Here is a 27,946-nt window from a genome sequence, read left to right as displayed (position 1 = left end):
GAACCAACTTTGTCGGAGCCTCCAGAGCTCTCCGCTCAGAACTCAAAGCTTTCCTGGCGGACGCTCGCAACCAAACTTTATCCAAGTACAGTCATCAAAACCTGACATGGCATTTCATACCACCAGGAGCTCCTCACATGGGCGGACTATGGGAGGCAGGGGTCAAGAGCTTCAAGAACCACTTCAAGAAGATCGCTTTGGATCACAAATTTACTCTTGAAGAGTTCAGCACACTACTTTGTCGAATCGAGTCCTGTCTCAATTCTCGACCGTTAAGCCCCTCCTCCAACGAGCCGTCCAACTTGGAGCCACTTACTCCAGGCCATTTCCTCGTGGGAGGGCACCTGTTAGCTCCACCGGAGATCGACGTCAGCGAGAATCGCGCATCACTCGTCAATCGATGGGAAAAGCTTAAGGCGCTGCATCAAACCTTCTGCAAACGGTGGAAAACTGAGTATCTCACCGAATTGCAGAAGCGCGTCAAGTGGAAACATCCACAATCAAACCTTAAAGAGGGGGACCTGGTCGTCATTAAGGAGGATAATCTGCCCCCCAACGAATGGAGACTAGGTCGGATAGCCACCCTTCATTATGGCCCCGATAACTGAGTTCGAGTCGTCGAACTGGATACGGCCAGGGGACAAACCACTAGACCAATCACGAAATTGGTCCTACTACCACCCTCCAGTGAGGGTGAGAAAGATCTGTAACTTCAACCCGCTTAACCCAGCTCTCGTTCACTCCGAACGAGGCCAACAAATCCCGTAACCCAGCTCTCGTTCATCCCGAACGAGGCCAACAAACCCCATAACCCAGCTCTCGTTCACCCCGAACGAGGCCAACAAACCCCATAACCCAGCCCTCGTTCACCACGAACGAGGCCAATAGAAGACTAAAGCAGATAAACCATCTGCCACCGCATACCCCCTTTTATTGTCTGGCACATTACGGCCACAACGCTGGTGCTTAACAACAATGAGAGCAACTACCTATCCACAATTCAAAGAATTCTCCCCCTCAGTGACACCTACTAAAGCCACAACAACGTATAAAAACGCGTCTCTTGTGCTTATTAAAATCTAAAGGGTCCCTTTTTTCCAAAAAAAAAACAGCAGTCGGTGCAATTCATAATAATGCATATAATCTCACCTGACAGCATAATAGTAATTAAAAGTATGTCCTTTGCGCAATTATGTCGACAGCGGGCAATTATCATTTTTGCAACTGTTGATCCAAATGGGAATTCCGATATAACAGCACCAAATCTGTCGGGCGATCTATAAGCTGTTAAAAAAAAAAAAATCATCAAAGTACATAGAGCAACGAGAGTACGGCACAGCCAGCATTACCTTTCTGTCTTCCAAATTCCAAAATGCCACATGACTATTGGTACCTGACCAACTCAACCCCAATCTTGTTTGAATTCATAAGCATCTCATCGAGTCTAAAGTTAAGCACACCAATTGTGCCATCTTGATGCACCACAGCAGCAACATCCAGTGCTGGTGCAGGTTCAATTTTTCAACTTTGTACTCCATTAGAATGCAACTCACTTCTGGCCATAATTTTCAAAGAACTATTTAGCAGTTAGGTTTGAAATCTTTAATTGATATTCAAGCAATGCTGAGAAATTGTTCGTTTATCACAAAATAAATACATAACGAGCATAAAAGTTGCAAATCTATTACTATTTGATCATTTGTAACAGCGCGTTCAAATGTTGAAACCCTAATCATGCTTTCTACTAGGATAAACGCTTGGAGTATGTCGGCCCAACGCAAGTGTCCAATATAAAATCCATAAAGGAAAATAAATGGCAGCAATTGCAGTATACAACCAATTGCCGTAAATAATACTGTCCATTAATCCAAATGTAATGGCATCTACTGATGCACCTAAAGCGCGTATAGCCAACTGACTGATGGTTAACTCAGGAAATTCAAATAATGTCAGTCATAAAGCTAATAAATATACGACTATTATTGGATTGAGCAATAGTGTACAAGCGCGTGTTAAATGTTGACGAAATCCATTTTTTTTTCTTTCACTGGACAATAATATTGTTAGAGGTGTGATGAGTACAGCCAATATTACACCTAAAGCAAAATTTAGCAAACCAGTAACAATGAGTGCAACACCCATGAAAATTAATGCTGCTACATGTAGCAACTGCAGACCAGCCTCATCGGGCAAGTTATAGAAAAGCGGTAGTAACACGCCCATCCACACTTGTTCGCCCAAAATCAGGCCAATAATCAACTTAGTGCTTATACCAATCGAGGTAAAATAATCTCTTACTTGTTGGCTAAATGGCAAAGCATTACAGAGAAAACCTAATAGTAGCGCGATAACTGTATAAATTAAAACGGATATATATAGCAATTCCACAAGGGGCTTTTCTTCAAAGATCACTATTTCTTCTCCATCTATCGGTACTGTAGTTGTTTCATCGTTGGCTGTGATAGTAAGCCAGAGAAGAAAAGCCTTAATCAACATTGTGCTGGCTAAAGCTATAAGACATGGCATGAAATCACCAATTGAAACGAAACGGTCATTTTGCACAAGAATATAGAAGAAGTAGCTCTGATGTAAACGTTCCAACAAGTTGTTTAAGCTACGAGAGATGCCTTCTACTGTTTTCAGTAGCGAAAGTGCAGTTCCAAAACGATTGTTGTTATTATGGTGTTGTACGTTCTACAGCTTCAAGTGTTAGTGATTCAATACGATAGCGATGAAAAGGACCATGATTACCATTTGGTACACCAGTAGCTTGGCACCTCAGCATTTCCACCATGTGGCGAAAGTTATCCCCTAACGTTCCGCGCTGTGAACGCCTTCGCTTACGTGGTGAATGCTTGTAACCGGATGATAAACCGCTACGTGATGCAAGGCGTTGTACCAAATTAACATATCTAAATTGGGTAGTTGACCATTGAGGCCCTCGATTTTCGCGTCAATATAATCGATATCTAAATCTTGTATTTCTAAATTTACAGCTGCTTGTAGTGATCCTGCACGTCCTAGCAAATTACCACAACGTAAAATTGGTGGATCTTTGATTCCACCTTCATGATATGCCTCCAACCAGGCATGCATACCTAATTGCTCTTGCTCAGTTACAAGAAATATCAGATCGTTTGCCCAAGTAATTTTTTTTTGCGTGCAACATCTGCAAACGCCAATATTATTGGTACACTAGCCGTAATGTCCGCATGCCTGGAACCAATCTTTTTCAGCGTTGACGTGTGAGTCTTTTCTATCGTTAACGCCTGAAACACTCATCGAATTACCATCAGCAGCAACAACTGCTGCACTCTGCCGATGCATTGCCCGTTGCTTGATGATAAGGTGCGCACGATATTGATACGCTCTATAACTGTGATGATGTATCCACCGGCACTTTGGCGTAAACCAAAGCGGCAGTACTTAATAAGTTTATATCTGCCCACCACGAAATTCGGGCATTCGTTGCCGTTGTCTCATGAATAGAGCACAATGGGACTGAAATGACAAAAAAGAATAAAAGGATAAAAAATTAGAAAAATTTATAAAATTATAAAAAAGGAACGATACTAATATACTTACCCACTCTACGTTTTTCTATATAATAAAAATTCATTCAAAATGTCTCTATACTCATTTCCATGAATGAATGACATTTTGAATGAACGAAACAAGGTTGCCACCCGATGACATTTGCTTTTTTCGGTTCTTAGCAGTAAGCCCATTGCGCGCGATCCAAAGAGTATCACAACTCGGATCCGCGGGATCCAACAAACTCGAGCGTTAGTAACCGAACAAAAAATCAACTAACGAAAACCCTGAAGATGCAGGGTTGTATTTCGATAGTTTTTTTTGACATTCGGCCGTCTTTTTCTTCTTTATTTTTTTTTTAGAAAGGTTTTTAGTTTGACAATTTGGTGCACAGAAACACAATTAAAGCCAACTTTCTTGTGAAACCAAAAGGGTGAACCACTCGAGACCGAAATAATTTTCGCGGTTTATTTGCAATGTTTTCATTGTTGAAAATTAAAATGTAAAACATAAACAAAACATGGCACACTCAATGGGGGTCTCGCTTTCATGACAGAAATTGCTTTTTTTGTGTATTGAAGTTTCGACAGACTTTCGTCGGTCCCTTTTTTGCTTGAAATCCCAGAGGAATAAAGTAGTGCCATCTATGCTTTCGATGTTACAAACAAGGTAGAAATTAAACTTTTTAGAACAGACTATAAATTTAATGTCGCGTCAGGACTCAGACGCAAGCTGTCCCTAAATACTTTCATGACATGACCATTATGTATCATTACATTGCAATGGGCAGCACCGCACAGCGGTCTCATTCCAACGGTTGGAAGAGTGAACAGCTGACAGCTCTACAAATTGCCACACTCGTTAGTGTAGGCTACTCCCGCCAGCGCTGTGTTGGAATCAACAAACACACCACAATTTGTGATTCTCACACAACATGGCCCAAATCAACACAAAGAGTGTTCCCAGACAGCGAGTAAAGGCCTCTTTATATTTGTCGCACATTTATATGCAAGACGTCATTTGACTAGTCATTTTACAGGGATTCATAGGTTATATTCACAGCCACATTTGTATCGGCGTGGGTGAGTTTTGTGACCAAATTTTTTTAGGGCAATTACAAGGAGCCGTGAAAATACACGGGTAACTCGTGATACCATCTGCTACACAAATGTAGCGTATATTACCGCATATTGCCTGTATTAGGCAAACACCAAAAAATATAGTTTGTCCGAAGTCTATATTTAATAATTCTTAATTTCACTCCTTGATTGTTTCAACATCAGAACTTTCATTCTGATGAAAATATTTTCAACATTAAAGATAACCTTTACGCATATCTCAATGCAATTTTACCCCAACCTAACAGTGGTTTCAATCACTACACGTCGTTATGTCGGCAGACTGACTTAATCATATTATGCATCCCGAGTACGCCAACCACAAGCTCAGCCTCTTAAGCTCCTTGTCTCCGCTCATAAGCCACCCAATATAAGGGCATCTACGAATGTTCTACTAACAATTTGATATTCCAGAATGACTGGATTGTCCCACAAACGCGCCAAGACGGAGGCACGCGGCAACACATTCAGCGCCCCCTGCCGGCTATGTCAAAAGTCGCACAGCATAAGGCTCTGCCCGATTTACCGGGGCATGACGAACATGGATCGACTAAAGACGATCATAGATTTGCGATATTGCACAAATTGCTTATCGCCATTCCACCAACGGAAGACATGTCCCAGCGAAGATCGCTGCCATCGGTGCAACGAGCAGCACCACACGTCAATACACCTCGACGACGTTCCACCACCGTCCCACGAGAGCGATGGCGAAGAGAGCTCCGACGGAGCCCTATCCATCCACGTCACGGAACAAACCCTGTGGTGGGAAGCGGACGTCGCCGAGGAAGAGGTCGAACGACGGGAAGATCCTACTTCAATGCTAGCCACGACACCACCGGGCGGTTCAGGACCACAACGTTTCCGACCGCTCCTACGGCATGAAAGGCCTTCAAACTTACAACGCGGGGATGGCGGGGAGACACGTCCTTTCCCCCCATCGCACCGCTCTGCCGGGCGGCGCCGTGGAACCGCGTCCGTCCCGCTCGTCACGCCGCTCAATTGGCAGGGCGGCCCCGTATAATGCTCGTGCCCAAGTAACTACGCTCGCGCGCCAACCAACAACGCTCGCGCGCCAACCAACAACGCCAGCCGGCTTCAGAACGGGACGCCTCCGGGAGACTCCTCTAGCAACGACAATTACACGCGCATTCGTAGCCATAGCTCCAACGGCGGTCGTCCGGATAGCAGCAGGAGGGAAGCTCCACGGAGTACGCGCCCTTATCGATCCGTGCGCTCCCAATTCAATCATCGATGCGAATCTCGCGAAGGACCTCGGGTTAGAGCGAACGGGCACGTCTTTTCACGTGAAGTGCACGCTTGTTCTGCGAGGGAAATACGGGGTAACGGGAGCAGTGACGACCCAGGCCACAGTGGTGTCGCGATATTCACGGCTTAGTCCGACAGCAACTCTGGATCCATCGGTAGCCACGACATTCCAATTTATGAAGCTGGCGGATCCATCTTTCCACCGGTCTACACCTGTCCGGCTCACACTAGGTGCCGACGTCTACGCCAGCCTAATGGTTAGCGGCACACCACCGTCGAACGTCGGCGGGCTGCTGACTCAAGCCACCATATTCGGGTTGGTAGTGTCTGCAGCCCACCAGCAATAATCGGGTATATGTCCATTCAATAAGTAAAGTGCACTAAAATCAACCCATGTCTATTTCCACTAACATCTCTTTATTCACAGGAATCCCACGGAGAAGCGTCTGGCGTCGGCGAATTATGTACCCTGGTCACACTATTTATCTGCCATATGCAGTTACAGCATGGCCTAAATTTAAGTTGAGATTCGTTAATTTTAAGTAGAGAATCGTTCTCGCGAGCCCTTGGGGACTTGGTTGTTGGGGCGTTACGATCGTTTCGAAGTTGCTCGCCGCAAGGGGGCCGGCATGTTTAGGCCACAAGCCTAAATATGGCGGTGCACCCTCGTATTACTTAACTTTTTCTTTTCGTTGTCCTTTTACCTCACATCTTTCATTTATACATATCGGTTTATACCGATAACCGTTTACCCCGCCGGATAATAGTTAAGCCTAGGATTCGGCGGTGACCGCGAACAAAAGGTTTTTTACCTCTTTCACTTTGTTTGCGAACATCTAAGAAACCGCCAGCAGCCAAGCCACCAAAGGTAAGCCCTTCAATTCTATTTAACATTTTAAAATTCATTTTTGCACTTCCGTCATCGGAAACATTGAATGTAAGTGGATTATCTTGCATTTGCCTTTACTTTAATTTTATTGTCTAACCAATTCCATTTATTGTGATTAAGTGGACTAACGTTGCATTTGCATTTCCATTTATTTTAATAAATATTATTGTTCACTTTTTATAACGAATTCGTTCGTGTATTTTCTTTTTCTTCTCTCCCCACCATTATTACGAGCGCGCCCTATCTTGGTCTTGCCGCCGTAACATTTGCACGCATACGCGCCCTTATCGATCCGTGCGCTCCCAATTCAATCATCGATGCGAATCTCGCGAAGGACCTCGGGTTAGAGCGAACGGGCACGTCCTATCACGTGAAGTGCACGCTTGTTCTGCGAGGGAAATACGGGGTAACGGGAGCAGAGACGACCCAGGCCACAGTGGTGTCGCGATATTCACGGCTTAGTCCGACAGCAACTCTGGATCCATCGGTAGCCACGCCATTCCAATTTATGAAGCTGGCGGATCCATCTTTCCACCGGTCTACACCTGTCCGGCTCACACTAGGTGCCGACGTCTACGCCAGCCTAATGGTTAGCGGCACACCACCGTCGAACGTCGGCGGGCTGCTGACTCAAGCCACCATATTCGGGTTGGTAGTGTCTGGAGCCCACCAGCAATAATCGGGTATATGTCCATTCAATAAGTAAAGTGCACTAAAATCAACCCATGTCTATTTCGACTAACATCTCTTTATTCACAGGAATCCCACGGAGAAGCGTCTGGCGTCGGCGAATTATGTACCCTGGTCACACTATTTATCTGCCATATGCAGTTACAGCATGGCCTAAATTTAAGTTGAGATTCGTTAATTTTAAGTTGAGAATCGTTCTCGCGAGCCCTTGGGGACTTGGTTGTTGGGGCGTTAAGATCGTTTCGAAGTTGCTCGCCGCAAGGGGGCCGGCATGTTTAGGCCACAAGCCTAAATATGGCGGTGCACCCTCGTATTATTTAACTTTTTCTTTTCGTTGTCCTTTTACCTCACATCTTTCATTAATACATATCGGTTTATACCGATAACCGTTTACCCCGCCGGATAATAGTTAAGCCTAGGATTCGGCGGTGACCGCGAACAAAAGGTTTTTTACCTCTTTCACTTCTTTTGCGAACGTCCAAGAAACCGCCAGCAGCCAAGCCACCAAAGGTATGCCCTTAAATTCTATTTAAAATTCTAAAATTCATTTTTACATTTCCGTCATCGGAAATATTGAATGTGAGTAAGTGGATTATCTTGCATTTGCCTTAACTTTAATTTTATTGTCTAACCAATTCCATTTATTGTGATTAAGTGGACTAACGTGCATTTGCATTTCCATTTATTTTAATAAATATTATTGTTCACTTTTTATAACGAATTCGTTTGTGTATTTTCTTTTCTTCTCTCCCCACCATTATTACGAGCGCGCCTTTTTTTGGTCTTGCCGCCGTAACATTTTGGTCCTTACGCGCCGAGAAAAACAAAAATTCAAAGGAAACAAAGGTGATTTACCCCAGAATCAGCCCATCGGAATAATTGGAAATTATTAACCAAGCAAGGAAAATTATTTATAAAAATATTAAAATCAACCAGCAGTGAAAAAAGTTGGCCATCAAAACGAACGAGCAGCGTATACCAACTCGTCATCATACACATACATACAGTCCATTAGCATTAAAACATCATCAGCATATCAAACAGTCCACTCATCTACATCACATTATCACATCATCATCACAACATCAAACAGTCCACTAATCAACTCATCATACGATATCACGTCCATTTATCACATCAACAGTCCACATAACATCATACATTACCAAAACTTGTGTAAGGTAAGTGGTTGATTTTGGTGCACATTTTTTTTATATACGAACTCACGTATCGAGTGGATTTGTGATATCCATTTGCAAGTCAAAGCAAGTGGAAGTTCATTGTGTCACAACGCACACCTAGCGCCTTTTGATTATCGGCTAAGTCCCCCACCAGTGGTAAGACTTTTCCGACACAACTCAAGGCAGGCAGTCAGTGGATTTTTTTTTTTCTTTTTTCTCCTTTTGCAACAAAATTATCACTGCACTGTGCAACCACACTCGGTTTCTATAGACAGTCTTTTCGGTTGTTGATTTTCGGCAACAATCTACATACATTCTCACTTGGTTGATGAACTTGCAGAGAAATACCACAATATTCACGCAGTCATAATATTCTGCAACCACAGGAAAATTTTTTTTCAAAAACATTTCACCTTCGTTGGGTGGCTTGTAGTCATTTTTGCTTAATTGCGACAATCAATAACATTGTTGCAAATCGCTCATTTGTGAATACACTTAATTCAGATTAATTCGAAGGCATTTGATATAGAGTATTTTTTCACCGAATTATATACATATAATCAATTGCGTTATCTTTGAACGGAAATCAGTTCTTAATCAGTTGCGAACTAAAATAATACCATAAAGCCAAAAATTAGCACTGCATTGAGTGGCTAGTGGCTCATCACAATTGGTCACAAACACAATTTTATACTGATCGTTTACTATTACATAGCTGTATGTTCTCAGCGTTTTTTATAATAAATAATTAAAAGTGTAATTTTCCACATTAAGTTGGATAAACAAAGTTATTGTCTTATTTATATTGGGAAAGATACCCTGGTTGGCTACTCGGCGATACTCATCAACGTTCACATAACACCTTTTGTATACACATTAAATCCTCGTCAGGATTTCTATCTGTGTTTCACTTTCACTTGTATACACATTAAATCCTCGTCGGGATTTCTATCTGTGGGTCAAATTTCACCCTTGTAAACACATTAAATCCACATAAGGATTTCTATTTGTGTTTCAAATCTCGAGGATTACACATCATATCCACATCGGGATTACATCTGCGTTTTTTAAACTTTTTTTAGACACACTAAGTTTTCAGAAAATATTTCTATCTGTGTCCAACACACCCTTTAGACACATTAAATACCTGCAGACGAATTCTCTTCTCTGCATTGCATATCACTGTAGACACATTTAATCCTTTCAGGACTTCTATCCGTGCTTAATATCACTTTGCACCGACTAGAACCTCAGGATTTCTATCTGTGCTGCATATCACTACATTTATATCGCTTTATACACACTAAATCCTCGTCAGGATTTCTATCTGTGTTTATTTCCATATCACTGCATACACATTAAATCCTCGTCAGGATTTCTATCTGTGCTGCATATCACTACATTTATATCATTTTATACACACTAAATCCTCGTCAGGATTTCTATTTGTGTTTATTTCCATATCACTGCATACACATTAAATCCTCGTCAGGATTTCTATCTGTGGCTTGCACAATCCTCGTGAGGATTTCTATAAGTGGTTCATATCATAATTTACATTTGATTAAATTTTTGCTTAGCACTATTCACATAAGATTGCTATCTGTGTTAACACATTCAATCAGAATTCGTGTGTTCCTAAAGCTTTTACTTATACAGCGCAATCACAGCAAAAACGAAAACACTCTTATAATTTTTTGTTGTGGTTGCATTTACACCAAAGCCACTAAGTCGTTTACCTCCGAGCTCGACACCTTCAAAGAGACTAAATATTCAAATTAATAAAATCAATGGAGACTTATATTAGATTGGCTGATTCCATAGTGGAGTTTGAACAAGAGTTCAACTCCACCCCGGCCGAATCCCGGAACAAGCACACCCTTGCACTACTGCAAGAGGAGCTAAGGGCACTATGGAAGAAGACCAAGTCCACATATGAAAGTCTTCTCAGCAATTCTGAATTGTCCAAGGACGAGCTCAGCTCATTAAGAAAGAAAAATAAAAGTTGCTTTGCATGCTACCTGCAATGCATGTCTGCTGTGGCGGCTGAAGCCGAAGCTATCACCCCACAGCCGGCGAAAGATGAAGCAAAGGAGGAAGACTCCTCGCGCCGTGGACATAAAATGCGGCTGCCGCCTTGTGACACCGATGTATTTAAAGGCGACTACCTCTCCTGGCCAGCTTTTCGAGATATGTTCACGGCGATATACATCCACAATACCGATCTGAAAGATGTCGAGAAATTATACTATTTGAAGCAAAAAACGCAAGGGGAGGCAAAAGAAATAGTGGGCAGGTGCTCATTAGCAAACGAGGGTTTTGCAACCGCCTGGAAAAATCTAAGCGACAGGTACGAAAATAAACGTATCCTCGTCAACACACAATTAAAACTTTTATTTAATCTGACGGCAGTCGAACAGGAGTGTGGAACCTCCATCAAAAAATTGCAACGGGAGATAAACAATTGCATTTCTGCATTACAATGTCATAATATTGACATCACAAATTGGGATGCAATTATAACCTACCTATGCTCCACAAAACTCCCTGAATCTACGTTGGCTCTTTGGGAACAGACCGTAGAACGAAAAACAGATATCCCAAAATGGGAGGATATGGACAAATTCCTGTCCAATCGCTTCCAGACATTAGAGACGGTTTCTGATCTTAGAGGTAACAAAACCACAAAAGCACCCAAAAGTCAAAATTCAAACTCTCGGGAAAATTCTACGAAACTTGGGGTTTACCAAGCCAGCGTACCCAAATCAGCCTGTAAGATGTGCAACAGTACAGAGCACAAATTACGAAATTGCCAAAAATTTCGTAGGTTGTCCACGTCAGGAAAAATTGAATTTATCAAAAACAATAGTTACTGTCTGAATTGTCTGTCGGGTGGACACACCGTGACACGATGCACTAGCCAATTTAATTGCAGCACGTGCCACGCGAGGCACAACACCTTGCTCCATCTTCCGACAGCACAACCAAAGACAACTCCTCAGAGGTGGACTCAAAACGCCACCGACAACACACCTTCAACCTCACAGCAGGCTAGGGCAAGGATGGCGTCTGAAAAAAGACAAGGTAATGCTAATAACGTCTCTTCGTGTCATGCTAACACCACTAAAGGGGTATTATTAGGAACAGCACGTGTTAATGGAGTGAAATTTTCCGCCAGAGCGCTGATAGACTCTGGGTCCGAATGCTCTTTCATAACAGAAAGACTAAAAAAGCGAATAAACCTTCCATCCAAACGTCTGCATGTGCAAGTGTCAGGAATAAATAATACCCCATCTGCACAGGTAAAGGAATCATGTGTGATTACGTTAGGTTCGCTCACAGACCCCTTAGTGAGCATCGATACAGTGGTCCTAGTCCTGCCCCAATTAACAGGGGACCTTCCGACTTGCCAAGTGAGCGCAACGACTCCGCAAGCGTTCCCTGATCTGATTCTGGCGGATAAAAGGTTCTTCATTAATGAACCAGTCGATCTCATACTTGGAGGCGACATTTATCCCCAGATAATACTGAACGGTATAAGGAAGAACGTTCTAAATACGCTTCTCGCCCAAGAAACCGTCTTCGGTTGGATTCTAACTGGTCGTGCAGAAGTACCTCATCCAACTAATACACGGGTATCTTTATTTAATGAAATCAGCCTAGACAAGCAACTAACCGCTTTCTGGTAGCTTGAAAACATACCTAAGAAAAGGGCACTTAACGAAGATAATGCCTATTGCGAGGAACTTTTCAGACTTACAACAGAAAGAAATTCCGATGGCAAATATACTGTCGCCCTTCCTTTTAAACAGGATTTTCCCAACAAAATCTCCTTAGGGCCTTCCCTAAACGGCGTCTGCTCCCAATTCTACCGGAATGAGACGCGCCTAGCCAAGATACCGGCCCTACAGACTGAGTACAGTAGGGTACTAGCGGAATATGAGACATTGGGACATATGTCAAAAGTTCCAAAAATCATACCACCCCACGTGACCGATTGCTACTTCTTACCCCATCATGCGGTTATAAAAGAGGAAAGCACCACGACCAAAGTTCGTGTGGTGTTCAACGCTTCGTGTCCCACAGCCAATGGCACAAGCCTAAACGACGTACTTTATACAGGCCCAGTGCTTCAGGCCGACTTAACGATTCTACTCCTTCGATGGAGATTCTTTAAATATGTTTTTAATAGCGACATCGAGAAAATGTATCGGCAGATATTGGTAAAGCCAAACCAAACACAATTCCAGAGAATAGTTCTTCGCAACAATCCTAGTGACCCTATCAGCGTCTACGAATTAAAGACAGTCACCTTTGGAGCCAATTGTGCTCCTTATCTGGCGATAAGGACACTGCACCAACTAGCAGACGACGTTGAAACTTCATTACCCATTGCCGCAGATATCTTACGGACAGGTATGTACGTCGATGACGTTCTAGCCGGGGGACATAGCATCGAATCCACACTCAAAGCTCGCGATGAAATCACAGATGCATTACAGTCCGCTGGTTTTTCCCTCCGCAAATGGACGTCAAATTGCTCAAGAATACTTAAAGGAATACCCAAACCTCATCTGCTCAACGAAGACTTTTTGGAATTCGAAGACACGAGTACGGTCAAGACCCTAGGTATTCGATGGAACGCGCATGCGGATTATTTTTACTTCACGGCAAAACCAATTGAAAATCGGGATATGTTAACGAAAAGGACAATACTTTCTGCAATCGCTAAACTTTTCGATCCCCTAGGTTGGCTCGCCCCAGTCGTCATTGTTGCAAAAATCATTATGCAAGACATTTGGCTAGAGGGGACTGACTGGGACGAACCAGTGTCGGCAGGAACCCTAGACCGATGGCATAATTTTATGCAGGAATACCCCTCCATTAACGGAATTCGTATCCCACGTTGGGTGTATTTTACGCCAACCAACGACGTTGAAATACACGGCTTTTGCGATGCCTCGGAAAAAGCTTACGCCGCGACAGTCTTTTTACGAGCAAAGATAAAGGATGAGGTCTACGTTAACTTATTAATAGCAAAAACAAGAGTAGCACCCGTTAAAACAGTTTCATTACCCCGATTAGAGCTATGCGGTGCAGTGTTGCTGGCCGAAACCATCGAAGCAGTGCGTGAAAATCTGCATTTAGAAAATTTCAATCTACACTTATGGACAGACTCCACGATTGTTTTGGTGTGGATAAGAAAACCCCTTGTTCTTGGTCAACCTTTGTCGCTCATCGAGTAACGAAAATAGTAGAAAAGGTAGGAAACAAATCCTGGCACCACGTAGAATCCGCATCCAATCCTGCCGACCTGGCTAGCCGAGGACTATCAGCGAAGGAGTTAGTCAATAACTCTTGGTGGTGGCAGGGACCTTCTTGGTTACAAGAAGATAAGACAGAATGGCCAATACAAGAAAAGGACTATCGGACTAACATAGAGGAAAAACGGGTGCAGGTTCATACAACTTCAAAAATAAAAGAGAAAGACGACATCCTCGAACGGTTTTCCAATTTGTCCAGGGCCTTGAGGGTCATATCGTATGTTCGAAGATTTATCCAAAGAACCAATCCTAAGACAAAATCTTCCTTTAAAGCGGCATCGCACTTCATTTCACCCGATGAAATCCAGGCCACGACAAGTCAGTTAATAGCTTTCTACCAACGGAGGCACTATTCGGAGGAACTTTCGAGCTTAAATTCCGGGAAGCTCATCGGTTCAAAGAGTGAAATCCTCCCTCTTACCCCCCTTGTCGATGATAAGGGCATATTGAGGGTTGGCGGTCGTCTTTCAGGGGCCAAGGATCTTCCCTACAGTGAACGGCACCCGATCATTCTGCCGTATGACTGCCGGCTCACACGACTTCTTGTCCAGTTCATCCATAAAAACACCCTGCATGGGGAGAACCAACTTATGTTTCGTCGCCTACGCACACAATATTGGATCCCTAGGGTCAAAAATATGATCCGATCGGTCATACACAATTGCAAAACTTGCACAATATTCCGCAAGCGGACCCAAACCCAACTTATGGGAGATCTACCCTCAGAACGAACCACCTTTTCCCGGTCTTTCACCAATGCGGGGGTAGATTTTGCCGGACCATTTGACATCAAATCTTATAGCGGAAGAGGATGCCGCATGTCAAAGGGTTACGTCTGCCTCTTTGTTTGCTTTGCAACCAAAGCGATTCACTTGGAAGCCACTAGTGACCTCAGTACTACCGCATTCCTGGCAGCTTTCGATAGGTTTGTCGCTCGGCGAGGATGTCCAAAGAACATCTACTCCGACAACGGAACCAACTTTGTCGGAGCCTCCAGAGCTCTCCGCTCAGAACTCAAAGCTTTCCTGGCGGACGCTCGCAACCAAACTTTATCCAAGTACAGTCACCAAAACCTGACATGGCATTTCATACCACCAGGAGCTCCTCACATGGGCGGACTATGGCAGGCAGGGGTCAAGAGCTTCAAGAACCACTTCAAGAAGATCGCTTTGGATCACAAATTTACCCTTGAAGAGTTCAGCACACTACTTTGTCGAATCGAGTCCTGTCTCAATTCTCGACCGTTAAGCCCCTCCTCCAACGAGCCGTCCAACTTGGAGCCACTTACTCCAGGCCATTTCCTCGTGGGAGGGTACCTGTTAGCTCCACCGGAGATCGACGTCAGCGAGAATCGCGCATCACTCGTCAATCGATGGGAAAAACTTAAGGCGCTGTATCAAACCTTCTGTAAACGGTGGAAAACGGAGTATCTCACCGAATTGCAGAAGCGCGTTAAGTGGAAGCATCCACAATCAAACCTTAAACAGGGAGACCTAGTCGTCATTAAGGAGGATAATCTGCCCCCCAATGAATGGAGACCAGGTCGGATAGCCAATCTTCACTATGGCCCCGACAACCGAGTTCGAGTCGTCGAACTGGATACGGCAAGGGGACAAACCACCAGACCAATCACGAAATTGGTCCTATTACCACCCTCCAGTGAGGGTGAGGGAGACTTGTAACTCCCACCCATTATAACAATCCCCGTAACCCAGCTCTCGTTCACCCCGAACGAGGCCAACAAACCCCATAACCCAGCTCTCGTTCACCCCGAACGAGGCCAACAAACCCCATAACCCAGCACTCGTTCACCACGAACGAGGCCAATAGAAGACTAAAGCAGATAAACCATCTGCCAACGCATACCCCCCCAAAAAAAAAAAAAAAAAACATTCAAACATCATGCTCCAGGATGATTAAAAAACGTTCATATTCAAAGGTATTTTCGGTTCAAAAGTTAATTTATTGTCGAGAAGAAAATGTATCTTAAATGTGATTATGCTTAAATAATCATTTCTGATTCATGTCTCAGACCAAATTAAATCTTCAATGAGAGGTAAAACTTTAACACGTAGAATATTCATTAATCAATCAAGATAGCAGGGCAGATTCAGAAAGCTGAATGGAAAATGACTAAAGAAAATCGTTGACCATCTAAAGTAAACATATTCGATTCGCATATGACCCCAAAAATGATTGAGAACTATATTCAGTTTTCGATCATCAAAGTACTCATATGGTTCAGTGATTATCTCTTTGTTCAATGAACTCATTATCTAATCAGAAAGAGTAACCAAATTGCATCGAAATGTAGAGAAAATCATAAAGGTTTACTGACGTTTTAGTTGGCGCAAACGCGGCTTGGAAAAAAAAGGGGAGGGAACACCCACGGGTTTCAATCTAAAAATTGACCACAGTTAAAACCCATAAAACTACACAAGCCCCTTTTTGAAATCCTACCATACAACCTAAGTACTCACTTCAAAACTAAAAATAATATAAAATACAATAACAAACGTGCATATTAGCTCACCTCTTACCACACATAGACCGTTCCAGGGCACCGTTATAGTGGAGGCCGTCATATTGCCCACTGGGATTGCATATGCAAGAGATGAAGCGCCAGTGCTGGCATTGCCTTCCAACCTTAGGGCTGCATCTATTTCGACGGCCATCTCTTGCCAACGTGCAGTGTATGTACTTCGCTACCTAAGTTTTACGAAAATATAATATAAATAATATAAATCTAAGAAATTAGACGAATTATCTCCTACCATTGAAACTGTTGATGTCCAGTGGTTGGTGTTGAAGCCAGTTGGTAATTTGAATTATCTTTCAGCAAATGTAAAGCTAAAAATAGGGATGCAGCGGCAGTCCTTGATGGCTTATATGATGCAAAATCGTACCCTATCGATGTTAATTCGAGGAAATATGGCCATTGCATGATGGTTATCTTCCACGTTGGCTGCTTTGGGAAAACGACTCAAGAAATGTATTGGCAATGGACGCGACACATTGCAGTCAAGCGTTTTGAATATTTTTTAATTCCATTTGTACACTATGCATCAGCTGATTAATGACGGTTTGTAAATTTACAGCATTTTCAAATTCCTTACGTGGGAATGAACGGTATTAAAATGAATGGAGCGAAATTTAAAGCATCTGGAATAAAATTTCTTTTAGAGCGCAAAGCAATACCATGCATAATGGCCCCATCCTTCGCTTTTTCTGTAACTTCCAACAAAGTTCCGGTTTCCAGCTGCTGTCACAAAATAATAAAATAACAGAACAGTTAGAAAAGAGATGAAAACAAATGCCCCAGCGGGTTAGGGGGCTAACGATGCAACCGCGGTCGGTATGCCTGCCGAAAGGGGCGACTAAACTACCAAATTGATTCAAGGGGTAGCGTAACCCTTTAAAGAGGTTTCCAGCGCTCCTCTAACCCAATGTCAACCTCACCCCTACCAGTGGCGAATTCTGTTTCATTAACAGGCGAGGCTCTGGCGACCCTGAACTCCAAATGGATCTAGGGAGCGGGACAGCGGTATGGCCTAGAAGGTCTCATGTGTTCATACCAAATCGTTCCCGAGATGGTCGGGCTAGTACCTTTATGGTGCGTGTTACCGAAAGGGTACCGTCCTTATCACTACAACAACAACAACAGATGAAAGCAAATGAACGCATCGATTACCATCTACTTATTATTACTAATTAGGGCATATGCATGTCGGCACTTTAAAGGCATGAAAATCGTGAATTTTAATGCTTAAAAACCGTTTCGCCGCAAAGGGCAACACCGGTTCGACATTAGCAGTTAAAGAAGAAATATATATGAGGTCTAGATGTGAGCACTTATTGTCTTGCTAGGATGTATAAGCTCAGGTCCGACACCACCAGCTAATTGTTGCACCAAAATGCATACTTCATAAGCTAAGCTTTCTGTTCCATTCTTTGTAGCGGCTTCAGCATAAACGCGAACAACATCTTCCGTACCAGAGGGGTCGCACGAATGCGCGTCCACGTTTATAGTTGGCTACCACCTTGTCGATGCCTTCTTGCAGACCCACAGGTGTTACACAAACGCGTTCCGCATCGGAGTTTTAATCACATTCCGATCGTGAACCTTAATTTTCAATTGTAGATTAGGCATATCCTCGTATGTGGCTCACCACTGTTTGACATCCCTACCTTTATGATTTAGTATCGTCTCAACTAACAGCATATCAGATATTGCGTCACCAACAGTTTCATTGATCAGATCTATTATCTGCAATAACATGTTAGCATGAGCATTCGTTTCCGACGCCGCTTTTATCAAACTTTTGGCATTGTCGCTGAAAATAACAGTACCATGGCCATTGGCCTCAAAATACACACCAACATCGTATTGTAACGCTTTATGATGTAAATTCTTTACGCCAGTAGGTACCCATGCCACCGGCACTTTCAACGTATCGGTAATATAATGAGTGGAGCCACCATCAGCGTATGCTGTTTGCACCAAACCCATACTTAAAGCAATACCACAGCCTTTCACTATATCAATAAGATAATCTGCCACTAAGGTAGCTACACGATCGCCACCCAATAACCGAAATTTATCTGCATCATCAGTGAAAAAGTACAAAACTCGATCAGCACCACCATCCACGCTCACCAAACGAGTATATGGCTCCACAGTTGGCATACCTGTGGGAGCCATTTGCTTTACTTTAACGTAATCAGCGCCACAATTCTCATTGATCTTGCCATCACCTTTATTGATGACATCCACCTTTGTGCAATTCCCCATTGACAATGATTTGGACACCCTTTCAGTGTACCTGCAATGAAATAAAAAGAGTACCTGAAATGAAATAAAAGAATAAAAGATTAGTAAATTTATAAAATTATAAAAAAGGGAACGATACTGGCATACTTATACTTACCCATTACAAGTTTTTCTTCATAGTAAAAATTCATTCAAAATGTATCTATACTCATTTCCATGAATGAATGTCATTTTGAATGAACGAAATCAGGTTGCCACCCGATGACATTTGCTTTTTTCGGTTCTTACGCAGTAAGCACATTGCGCGCGATCCAAAGAGTATTACAACTCGGATCCGCGGGATCCAACAAATTCGAGTGTTAATAACCGAACAAAAAAATCAACTAACGAAAACCCTGAAGATACAGCCTGGTTTCACTGAAAACACACGCGCCAGGTTGTATTTCGATAGTTTTCCTGACATTCGGCCGTCTTTTTGCTTCTTTCTTTTTTTTTGAGAAAAGTTTTTAGTTTGAAAATTTGGGCATAAAAACACAATCAAAATCAGCCTGCTTGAAAAAAAGGGGGGTTAACCACTCGAGACCGAAATAATTTTCGCGGTTTATCTGTGCATGAATTTGTTTGTGTTTTACATTTTAAACCTGTCACACTCAATAGTGGTCTGGTCTCGCTTTCATGACAGAAATTGCTTTGTTTGTGTATTGAAGTTTCGACAGACTTTCGTCAGTCCCTTTTTTGCTTGAAATCCCAGCAGGAATAAAGTAGTGTCATCTATGCTTTCGATGTTACAAACAAGGGAGAAATTAAACTTTTTAGAACAGACTTTAAATTTAATGTCGCGTCAGGACTCAGACGCAAGCTGTCCCTAAATACTTTCATGACATGACCATTATGTATCAATACATTGCAATGGGCAGCACCGCAAAGCGGTCTCATTCCAACGATTGGAAGAGTGAACAGCTGACAGCTTTACAAATTACCACACTTGTTAGTGTAGGCTATTCCCGCCAGGGTTGTGTTGGAATCAACAAACACACCACAATTTGTGATTCTCACACAACATGGCCCAAATCAACACAAAGAGTGTTCCCAGACAGCGAGTAAAGGCCTCTTTACATTTGTCGCACATTTATATGCAAGACGTCATTTGCCTAGTCATTTTACAGGGATTCATAGGTTATATTCACAGCCACATTTGTATCGGCGTGGGTGAGTTTTGTGACCAAATTTTTTTAGGGAAATTACAAGGAGCCGTGAAAATACACGGGTAACTCGTGATACCATCTGCTACACAAATGTAGCGTATATTACCGCATATTGCCTGTATTAGGCAAACACCAAAAAATATAGTTTGTCCGAAGTCTATATTTAATAATTCTTAATTTCACTCCTTGATTGTTTCAACATCAGAACTTTCATTCTGATGAAAATATTTTCAACATTAAAGATAACCTTTACGCGTATCTCAATGCAATTTTACCCCAACCTAACAGTGGTTTCAATCACTACACGTCGTTATGTCGGCAGACTGACTTAATCATATTATGCATCCCGAGTACGCCAACCACAAGCTCAGCCTCTTAAGCTCCTTGTCTCCGCTCATAAGCCACCCAATATAAGGGCATCTACGAATGTTCTACTAACAATTTGATATTCCAGAATGACTGGATTGTCCCACAAACGCGCCAAGACGGAGGCACGCGGCAACACATTCAGCGCCCCCTGCCGGCTATGTCAAAAGTCGCACAGCAAAAGGCTCTGCCCGATTTACCGGGGCATGACGAACATGGATCGACTAAAGACGATCATAGATTTGCGATATTGCACAAATTGCTTATCGCCATTCCACCAACGGAAGACATGTCCCAGCGAAGATCGCTGGCATCGGTGCAACGAGCAGCACCACACGTCAACACACCTCGACGACGTTCCACCACCGTCCCACGAGAGCGATGGCGAAGAGAGCTCCGACGAAGCCCTATCCATCCACGTCACGGAACAAACCCTGTGGTGGGAAGCGGACGTCGCCGAGGAAGAGGTCGAACGACGGGAAGATCCTACTTCAATGCTAGCCACGACACCACCGGGCGGTTCAGGACCACAACGTTTCCGACCGCTCCTACGGCATGAAAGGCCTTCAAACTTACAACGCGGGGATGGCGGGGAGACACGTCCTTTCCCCCCATCGCACCGCTCTGCCGGGCGGCGCCGTGGCGACGCGGAACCGCGTCCGTCCCGCTCGTCACGCCGCTCAATTGGCAGGGCGGCCCCGTATAATGCTCGTGCCCAAGTAACTACGCTCGCGCGCCAACCAACAACGCTCGCGCGCCAACCAACAACGCCAGCCGGCTTCAGAACGGGACGCCTCCGGGAGACTCCTCTAGCAACGACAATTACACGCGCATTCGTAGCCATAGCTCCAACGGCGGTCGTCCGGATAGCAGCAGGAGGGAAGCTCCACGCAGTACGCACCCTTATCGATCCGTGCGCTCCCAATTCAATCATCGATGCGAATCTCGCGAAGGACCTCGGGTTAGAGCGAACGGGCACGTCCTATCACGTGAAGTGCACGCTTGTTCTGCGAGGGAAATAAGGGGTAACGGGAGCAGTGACGACCCAGGCCACAGTGGTGTCGCGATATTCACGGCTTAGTCCGACAGCAACTCTGGATCCATCGGTAGCCACGCCATTCCAATTTATGAAGCTGGCGGATCCATCTTTCCACCGGTCTACACCTGTCCGGCTCACACTAGGTGCCGACGTCTACGCCAGCCTAATGGTTAGCGGCACACCACCGTCGAACGTCGGCGGGCTGCTGACTCAAGCCACCATATTCGGGTTGGTAGTGTCTGGAGCCCACCAGCAATAATCGGGTATATGTCCATTCAATAAGTAAAGTGCACTAAAATCAACACATGTCTATTTCGACTAACATCCCTTTATTCACAGGAATCCCACGGAGAAGCGTCTGGCGTCGGCGAATTATGTACCCTGGTCACACTATTTATCTGCCGGAAACATTGAATGTAAAATATTCTTTTATGTACATAATGAATTTAATACGATTGAATAATTGTTAATTTAATCTATTTATTCTATTTTCGTGTACCGTTTTTTTCTTTTTTTTGTTACTTCATCAAAACCTTTAACATTAGGGTCGTATAAATATTTTCGTGTTTGTTTCGTGGTTCTTTTTGTAAAAGAACTTTATCGCCTAATTCCTTAATTAGTGGTCGTGCCGTTTATCATAAAAAGTTTTACTTTGCGTTTTATTTTTAATTATCTAGTTTTTTGCCATTTCGTGTGCTTTTTGCATTCTGAATTTAATTTCTTTAGCATAGTTATCTGCATTGTAAAGTGGGTCAATTTTTTCCTTTCGCAACTCATGAGGCAAAGATGCCTTTTTACCAAATAATAACTCGAACGGAGAAAGTTTATTGCCGAAAACTGTGCTAGTTGTTATTGTGTAGGAAAGTAAAGTATTTTAAATAAACATCCTAATCAGAAAAAGTATTGTTTAGATATGCACGTAAGTATTCATTAAAAACTCCTATGATTGCGTTCAAACCAACAGTTTCATGATGGTGTGCAATTGAAAATCATGTTTTATGTTTAAGAGTGATATCAATTCATTTAACAATTAATTTTTAAATTCTGTACCTCAATCTGATTTTATGCCATTCATTACGCCGTATGTTAAAATAAATGTTTCAAAAATTGCCGATGCAATTGTTTTTGCTGATTCATCTGCTATAGAAACGGTTACCAAATATTTAGACATGTCACAAATCATGGTAACTGCGATTTTTTTACCGTGTTTGGACTCAGGAAGAGGGCCTATTGTATCTATAACTAGGACATCAAATGGTTTACAAGGTGTTGGAGTTAAAATAACCTTTTCTTTCGTTTTAGGTTTAAGCTTGTTTAAAAGACAATCATTACAACTTTTGATATATTTCGGTATAGCACGATTCATATTTTTCCAATAAAATTTTGTTCGTAGTTTTGCGTAAAGTTTTTTCATTCGCAATGTCCACTTGAAATTGGGTCGTTACGGTAAATTGTCATTAACCTTAGTTTTGTGACTTCGTCTGTTACTGTTTCTACTGGATCTGTTAGAATAACTTCTAATGATTTTAAAATATTATTTTCAATATCTTTGGATTAGCAATAGTAAAATGTCTGAATAAAATATCGTTTTTAGTCCATTCAAGTCGATTAATTTTGCGTTTGCTGCCTTCTAATTCAAGCCTCGAAAGTAATTTCTCTAAAGTCATTATTTTGTTATGCAATCTCAAAACTAAGTAACTCGAGTTTTTATGTTTTATATGCGCAATAATTCTTAAACTTGTTGATTTATTATTTTTATTGTAAGTAATTTCAGATTTATTCGTGGAACTTTTTTTCAAAAAGTTAAATGAAATTGTCGTAAACGTGTAAAGTAAGTTGCTTTTCGTCGTTTTTGTCATTTCCTATGAAGGTTTTCATCGTTTTGGCTTTGATTTTGTATGTACTGCTAAAATTTCTTTGTTCGATACCTTAATCTCATAGATTGTGATGCGCGATAGTTCATCAGCGCCAACGTTTGACTTACCCTTACTATATACAATAGTAAAATTGTATTTAGATAGTTCTAGCCTTATTCTCGAAAGTTTTGAAGATGGGTTTTTCATATTGAAAAGGTATACTAGAGGTCTATGATCTGACTTTACAATGAAATGTGTGCCATAAACGTATGGTCTAAATTGTTTTATAGCGAAGTAGACAGCTAAGATTTCCAATTCTATTATTGGTTTTTTCTGTTCTGCTTTATTAAATGCTTTAGAAGCGAAACAAATTGGTAAATCATTGCCTTGGTGTTCTTGACTCAAAATAGCGGTACATCCAGTTGCGGAAGCATCGCCCGTAATAATGCATTGCTTAGTAAAATCTGGTATTGCCGTAATTTTGGTGAAAGTAACGCTGCTTTCAGCGACTGAAATGATTCTTCACACTCTCTACTCCAAACAAATTCAACTCGTTTTCTGCTCAAACTATTTAAAGGCGCTGCCAGAGACGCAAAATATGGTATAAACTTTCTGTAATATTTAGCGAACGCGACGAAACGTTGTACCGCGTCTTTATACTGGTTTTGTATACTTTTTTATAGAATTTATTTTGGAATCATCTGGCAACAAAGCTTTTGCGGAGCATTTGTGACGTAAAAATGTTACTTCGGGTCGTAAAAAGTTGCATTTATTTGGATTTGATTTAAGATTGTAGGACCTACATGTATTGAAAACTTTAGTTAATTTTTTGGTATGGTGTGCTTCACGACAATCAATGACGATTATATCGTCGACGTATACGAATGCTACATTGGGTGGTATACCCGAAAAAAGCAATTGTTATCATTCGTGTGAACGAATTGTGTGCTATATTCAAACCGAATGGAAGAACTTTCCATCTAAATGCACCTCGGTCAGTGCTGAAAGAAATTATGTCTTGTGAGTCAGAAAGCAAGGGAATTTGATGAAATCCCGAAAAAGGAGCTAACGTGGAAAAATACTTTGCCTGCCAAGATTGTCTAAAATATCGTCACATATCGCAATTAGTTTTTTGTTAACTCCGCGAAAATCTACGCACATACGATCAGCTTTTTGGCCATTGGTTTCTTTCTTTTCTTTTAATTAGAGTAGCTAGGTTCAATCAAATCGTTGTCTAAGAATTGATTTATTTGGCAATTTATTTCTTCCCGTTGGTAATATAGCAATCACTAGTTTTTAACATATACCGGGTCATTGTCTGCAAGTCTTAATTTTTGCTCATAGAAGTTGATTAAAGGCATTTTTTCCGTGTCAAGAGCAAAATGTCGGCATAATCTATGCAAAGGTCACGTGAGCTTGTTTAGTATTTGTCTTTTTAAAATTAAATAAGTTTTTTGTACGTTTGTCGATGGTTTTAGTTATAGATAAGTGGCGAATGTTTGATAAAAACGTTCACAGTAGTAAGCAGCCTCGATCATCTGTATAATCGCTGTTCGATTACTTAAATCATTTGCTCAATAGTATTTTTCAAACATTTTTATAGACGACTGGTACATTGTATTGTTTACATATTTTAAATACTCGCTTAACTGGCTGCTCAGAATTGGTCTATTAACTAGATTTTAGAAATGAATATTAATATGTAGTCTGATATTCTGTATACACATTCAAGAGGAAAGCTGATTTAGAACACAAATGTGCAGTTCATGGCACTTCATTTGAATTACCGCGAGCAAAAAACAACCCTTTCTTCCATTCTCTGGCCATTCGCGACAGTCGTTCTCCCTGTCGGTTACTATTTGACAGGTAGGTATGGCAATGAAGGAATAGAAAGATTTTTCACTTCTATGAATTCACAATGGTTTTAGTATTGTTAATAGAACAAACATTGTAGTTTAAGAAAAGTTTTTCTGTTCGAATACTATTTCCTTTCAAATACTTCGCATCATCCTTGGTGTTTATGACTTTAATTATTGGGTTACTGGAATTAACAATGCATTTCGATGTGAATATACCCTTTTGAATTTCCTGCGAGTCAACAAAAAGTGGATCGGGTGAATCTCCTATTTCAAATAGTCTGAAAATGTCACATCTGGGAGGAATGATACAACTGTCACTTTCTGTTCCGTGAAGGATTGGTACCGCGACTTTTTCATTACCTACCCAAAAGGAATATTGCTTTCATAGTTGGACTTCGTCTGTTACTTGATCTGTTAGAATAATTTCTAATAATTTTAAAATTTTATTTCCAATATCTTTGAAATTTGTAATAGTAAAATGTCTGAATAAAATATCGTTTTTAGTACATTCAATTCGATTAATTTTGCGTTTGCTGGCTTTTAATTCAAGCCTCGAAAGTAATTTCTCTAAAGCCATTATTTCGTTAGCAATCTCAAAACTAAGTAACTTGAGTTTTTATGTTTTATATGCGCAATTTATTATTTTTATTGTAAGTAATTTCAGATCTTATTCGTGGAAATTTTTTTCGAAAAGTTAAATGAAGTAAGTTGCTTTTCGTCGTTTTTGTCATTTCCTATGAAGGTTTTCATCGCTTTGTCTTTGATCTTGTCTGTATTGCTAAAATTTTTTTGTTCGATTCCTTAATCTCATCGATTGTAATGCGCGATAGTGCATCAGCGCCAACGTTTGACTTACCCTTAAAATATACAATATATAAAGTAGAAACTGAATTGGAAGTAACGCCGATAATGCTAATAATGTCGTTTGTATTTAAGGAAATGTTTCTGTCTATACATGACATTTTTACTACAGAAATGTCGGATTGAGTGTCTAATAAGAAAGAACCAAATTTTTGTGACTCGTTAAGTTGTAATTTATGAAATCTGAATAATTTAAATTTAAACAATTGATGCCTATTGGAGAGGGAAAATCGCTTACTCGCCTCCACCCAGTGTTCGCTCCTGAGGGGCACTCGCATTTAAAGCGCGGACGTTTGCATTTCTACCTCTACCCTTTGACGATCTTGAATTGTTACCTCTATTGCTACTGTTATTTGAATTTGAACATGTATTACTATTGTTGCTATTTTGGTACCTATTTCTGTTCGCATATCGATATCGTTGACTATTGTTACCGTTACGGTTGCCGTTGTATGAAAATGAACTATTAATTCTATAACCAGTATAGCTGCGATTTGGGTAAAAACCACTATAACTACCACGTGAATTTCTGAATGTATTGTTACCACGCGATCGAAAAGCTAAAACCTGACGCTCTTTTACTTCGTTGTTTTGTTCCAAAAATTTGTTTCGCTACTACGTCTTTCGGATCAGTAAATGCTGTTGAGGCTAAAATAGTTTTGACTAAATCGGATCTTGAGTTTAAGCGACACACGTTAACTGTGCTTCCCAAGGCAGTCGGTTCTATGTACCGGAGCGACTTGGGATTTTTCCCGACCAAGGACTGTCATTTCAGTGTAACCCCATTTAATTTGTTGCGTCCCTCCCAAAAATTGTCATCCTCCCAGCAGCTCCTTGCAGCGGGACTGCTCCATATTCTCTTACTCCAGGAAGGTATCGAATCCAATCCGGGCCCGTCTCCCAACCCCGGTGCTGATAAATGGTTTTCCTGCGTCTGCTGGAAAATAATCTTTTTAGGACGGCCATACTCTTGTCAGTGTGTCTCGTGCAAGGGATGGTTGCATCGGACAGTATGTTCTGGACTAGATCCCAAAACCCGAAGTCCACGTAACTTTTATAATTCTTTTGTCACTCCTTGCTGTTCACGCCCAAGGGCGTCCCTTAGTCCCTGCGCGGTTCCTGGGGGGGGGGGGGGGGGGCTTTTTTTGTATTGACTGTAATGAAGTATATAATACAAATCACAATAGTAGTTTCTTATCACACAACGGCTTTTTACTCATTTTTAATTTTTCTTGTTTTTTTAAGTTATTATTACATATTTTTAAAAAAAAAGTTCTCCCACCTAGAACGTAAAAAACCAAGAAAAATTAAAAATTGCTAAAAATCCGTTTCGTGATAAGAAACTACTATGTAGATTTGTATTATATACTTCATTACAGTCAATACAAAAAAAATCCCCCCCGCCCTCCTATCTTCCAGCACCCCCTGCTGCTCAGCAAGCCACAACTAGTACCCATTACTTCTCCAGCCCCACAGCACCACCAACTCATACGGCCGCTTCGACTCATACCTATAACCTCCGTAGTAGATTCGGGAGCACTGCCGAGCATCAGCCTCTGCCCCCGTCTTCTTCCCCTCTCTATTCCGGCAGCAATCGTACAGGTCAGGGAAACATACTCTTAGTCCCTATCTCCTTTTGCACCGTTTGCCAGCACAGAATATATATGTTTGCGAAATCCGCCCAATGCAGCTCTGCCTTGGACGGTGCCACTTTCCTAGATGTTCTGGTCTCCGCGACGGCAACCCCCCGACGGGCTTCATTGCGCCATGTTGCTAGGCCGCAAACCCAAATACACCGGATACCCCAATGCCTACCCAAGGACGTCAAGTCCCAAGGACACAACAGCAGTTGTGTCCTAGCCTTTTACAACTCAGTGTCGTAGAACGTCAGGCTTATCTGTCCAGTCAGGCGATGCAAACTTAGAAATCATCAATATCTACATCCCTCACGCCACCTGTTGCCCCAGTGGATACCGCCCTAATA

General features: G+C 42.0%; 1 long non-coding RNA gene and 2 pseudogenes across 1 annotated transcript in view; all 3 read right to left on the bottom strand.

Moving 5' to 3' along the window:
• Window positions 1-27,946, bottom strand: part of LOC137242341 (uncharacterized) — a 205,180-nt gene that overhangs the window by 96,162 nt on the left and 81,072 nt on the right. The gene's annotated exons all lie outside the window — the stretch shown is intronic.
• Window positions 1,729-6,878, bottom strand: LOC137239532 (glycosylphosphatidylinositol anchor attachment 1 protein-like; annotated as a pseudogene).
• On the bottom strand, window positions 17,844-18,966 carry LOC137242338 (phosphoacetylglucosamine mutase pseudogene; annotated as a pseudogene).

This window comes from Eurosta solidaginis, chromosome 2, assembly GCF_040869045.1.
Source record: "Eurosta solidaginis isolate ZX-2024a chromosome 2, ASM4086904v1, whole genome shotgun sequence".
In the NCBI taxonomy this organism is placed as follows: domain Eukaryota; kingdom Metazoa; phylum Arthropoda; class Insecta; order Diptera; family Tephritidae; genus Eurosta; species Eurosta solidaginis.
The sequence above is the reverse complement of the archived record's forward strand: the minus strand, read 5'-3'. Positions and strand labels throughout refer to the sequence as shown.